The sequence below is a fragment of the Lipophrys pholis genome (assembly GCF_963383615.2).
Source record: "Lipophrys pholis genome assembly, chromosome: 19".
NCBI lineage: Eukaryota > Metazoa > Chordata > Actinopteri > Blenniiformes > Blenniidae > Lipophrys > Lipophrys pholis.
Window position 1 is genome coordinate 15,389,123 of NC_137647.1, and position 4,461 is coordinate 15,393,583.

The following is a 4,461-nucleotide window of genomic DNA, read 5'->3' on the forward strand; positions in this document are numbered from 1 at the left end:
ATTTGGGTGACATGTTAAGTGATTGAGATGTGGGTATTTACATTCACAATGGGGCTTAACTCAAAATAGATCCTGTAGAGATATATATATATATGTATATATATTATTTTTTTTTTTTTTCAAAAGCAAACATATTAGTAAACCTTTGTAGAAATGTTCTTATATTAATTCACTTAGTACAAGTTCTGTTTCAACTCGGGTCTTGAATTTTGCCCTCAGTTTTGACGTTATGCACGATGTTTTTTTATATGCTCATCCTCAGTCACATCTACTCTCCTTTTGGTGCTGCATCTACTTCACTTCATCAGTGTCCCCTGACCATTCAGGAGGAGGCCCCTCCCCCATTGTGAGTCACCCCCATCTCTTGCGTTTGGCTTGGTCACTGATGCAGAACGAAGCTTTGACATTGTACCAGTCAGTCAGAGCAGTGTTCACTATCACCCCTATCTCCTGGACCCAATCATTAATGCTCATTCTTAATTTGTTTCTCTGCAGATTGATGAAATGAGAATTTGCAAACAGAATGTGAGCGCAAATGACTTTATCTGCTGTGCAGTTATGATCTCCTAACACAGCAGTGTGGGGAATCTTCCTTGCGATTGTATTCAGGGGAGTGACTGTAGAGCACAGGGACAAGCCAAGAAAAGACAAGTGAGGTTGTGACCGTGAGAGTTGTGAGTAAGGGAGGATGGTGCACAGCAGGAAAGATCGATTCTTATTTAGATGAAAATGAGGCTTGATGCTTGTGGGGTGAGAGCAGGGCAGCTTTAGCATCCAAATGAATAGAAGTTTCACAGAAATTACCCTTAAATGAATTACTAACAATAAAACACCAAAAGTTTTCAAAGAAACTGTCACAAGTCATTTTACTTTAACTAAAGGTCTCTTTTGATGCTGGCATATAATGTCTTGAGAGGCTAATCACATGAAATTGTGCGATAAACTGTTGCTTTAACCACCGTAATGACTAGTAATTGGCAAATTAAAGTATTTATTTGCAAGCCGTGCATATACATGTTAATAAAGACAATATGAAACAAATAGAAGGTGTTTGTGTTGGTACATATTCATGTTTTTTCTTTATTTAATGGATACTATGCTGTTGGCATGGTCAGTGCCTTTTTTTTTTTTTTTAAATGCTGCAAGTACTCTCAGTAACCGCCAAGACACCTGAACTGTGACTTGTGCTACTACATACTCATGCAAAAAACAATCACTGTTTAGGTTTACTGTATTCTCTATTCTTGTTGTCTCTAACTTTAGATTGATTAGCTACAGATTGCTGTAGATGGATGGTTGGAGAGTCAGCATAAACCACTGCCAGTTTGGTCCTACTCCCTCATGCACACCCATCATCTCTTCTCAGCATAGCAGGGCTGGCTGCTGTTCTCCTCCACATCCATTCAGTCAGCCATTCGTCTTGGAAAGCTGTCTCTCTGATCTGAGTGATAAACTACAGCAGAATTGCCCAGTTTGCAAAAAACAAGGACTCTTGTTTTCAATCTGCTGTCAACATTTTCATACTGAAAACTGATGGGATGTTTCATTCATTGTGGGGTTACAGCAGCATGATATTCTAAGTCCGGACTTGTTTTACTTCGCGGTTGAATATAATTCTTGAGATTGGCACACTTAACATGTACATTTAGATATCAGTGAATTGATTTTAATGCACAACTTATGCAGCATATGACACCCACACACATCGACAAAATTAGTTTTTATTCATGCTAATAGGTACCCGTACCAAGGCTGAGGGAGCTTATCAGATTCATAGGCACTTGATCAGATGAAATATAATCGGGGTGATTTTATCACTGGAGTTAGTTTGACAAATTCTAAATGCATAGTCAGCCTATTATAGCGAATACCTGCCCTGTTTTTTTTTTCTCCAGAGTGGACTATTTCAAATTACTAGTGAAAACATAACTTTTATACCAATTATAATTTCACAAGCCACAGTAAATGTATTTCACATATTTTGTGGCAAGTTGAGCACAGGCAATAGATACAAACAATAAAAAAAAAACATGTCTATCATTGTGTTATCAGCTTTTACACAGATACTGTGCTGAGGTGGAGTAGTTAGTGCTTGATTTGAGTCTGGGTTGGGCTGAGGGACCTTTGTGTGGGTTCACATATTTCTTTTGTAACTGGTGACTATATTGACTATAGGTGTGAAGGTGTGTGATTGTCTGTCTCTCTGTACACCTGCCTTTGGTTCTAGCTGCCCAAACCTTAAGTTGGATAAAGTGGTATGGGTAAGTCAAATCTTTTTTTTTTTTTTCATACATGAAGTAGTGTAGCACAAAGTGCTTTACATGTTAGCAATAAAACTCAATAAAAGTGAAAAAAAAAATAAAAATACAAAAACGAACCCCGGCTGCCCACATCAATTAACAGTTCTAATAATAAACGGGCATTGATGGACCAGGAGAGAAAGCACCATCCTAAAGGTCCAACCACATTGAAAGGTACCGCATTCCACAGCTACAGAGGGCCCCGCCACAGGGACCACCCCCGACCCACCTGGATAGGAGTCCACACTCCGGTCAGAAAACCACAGTGCAGAGGTCCAACCATCCAGGCCAGAACAGCAGGCAGACTGGACACAACTCCCGATACGGAGGGCCCCCATGAGAAGAGACACTGGGGTAAAAGTAATTAAACTATAAAATAAATCAATAAGTAAAGGAGATTGAACTAAAAATATTGGCTACATTAAGTACAAATAATTGATCAATTAATTAAAAGCTAAATTAATAAGGTGGGCCTTGAGCCTGCTCCTAAAAGACCAACAAGAAACTGTACACCTCTCACATACGTCATACTTGGAATGGACCAACACTCCTACACACCCCCACCCTCCCACCCTGCTGGTGGAACATAGAATGGCCAATCTTTGCCTTGTTTTGTTTAAAACAATTCTTCCCCTTCTCAACATTATACCAAAGAACAGGGTACCAGAGGCAAGAGAAGACTGTATTGACCCTATTGACGAAAGTACATTCAGTCAATTAGAAAATAAAGAATACTGCACTTAATATTGGTTACTGTTACATCAGTGTGTTCTTACTCTTGTTTCATTGTTATGTGGTCTACTGAATATCACTCCCACCTCACAGTGAAATAACCTTTGTTCAGTTGTAACCTTGAGGCCTTTCTATACAGACTTTGAATGTTCTCCTGGTTGGGTGTGTGAGGTTTTTTTTTTCTCCAGATCCTCCAGTTTCCATTTACAATCGGAAAACATTTGTGTTTAACTAAACTTTTTGATAGATGTCAATGTGAGAGTGGGTGATTGTCTGTCTTTTTTTTTTTTTGTTTGCACTGTGATAAACCCTGGCTTTGCCCATGGTCAGCTGGGCTCAGTTCCAAGTTGAAAAAAAGCTGTATAGAAGATGGCTGTGTGGATATTCTTTCATTATCTAACCAGGCACTTGTTGCCTCAAACATCTTTCTGTTATCATGTTGTCCCTTTTACCCATTGTCCCTGATTTCTGTTATTTCTAGTTGATTAGGTGTTTTCATCGTGTTGTTTGTTGTTTATATTTATTGTGCACAGGAAGAGTATAAAGTTTTCCATTTGACTATTTGGTGAGTGGTTGTGGCCTATAAATGCTTTATGTATTTGTTGTGAAATGGACTCGGAGGTCTTGGAGAAGAGGATCTGGTCTAAACATATTCACCCTCAACAATGTCTCTCAGCCCCTCCATGATGTCCACTGGTCAACAACAGGATCTCCTTCAGCAACACATATCCCACCAAAGAGCGCCACAGGAGATTGTTCTTTCCCGTGGACATCAGATAGTATAACTTCTTGTAAATAGTATTTGTTGTGTTTTTCTGTCAATTTCTTTCTTTCCATACATATATTAGTCACTGTTAAGCCCTGAACATGCTAATATTTAATATTACCTGCTTAATTAATTTATATTCTTCCTTATTTGATATTTCAACATTTTATTCTATTTATTATGTTGTATTCTGTGTGAAGCAACGCTGTAAAATATATTCTCTCTGGGGTTATAAAGTTATTCTATTCTATTCTTACCACCACACTATCATTTACTCTATTTCAGAACTGGACATGAGAAGCATATAGAACTTTGCTGTTGAAGTAACTCTTGCTCAATCACAGCCCTTCTTCTACTAATCAATAAATACTCTCCCTGTCAAACTGATAAACATATTAGATTATGGCAAGCAGGGCTATACACAACTAAGTTCTGTACAAGCAGAAATTTTATTTTCTGGAAGAACAAATGAGGTGCAGTGTTTGCTGACGCACGTGAACATTTCTAAAACGGACATACATCCTCCCTATTGTTGTTATTAGTTGTATTTTTATTTTTTCTTGCTATGGGAGTTGACTGATTAATCCAGCAACCAGCGCGCGCTCCGTGCTTGAGTTTAATGGTCCAAGCGACGCTTACAGCTCGCGCAGATAAGAACATCCC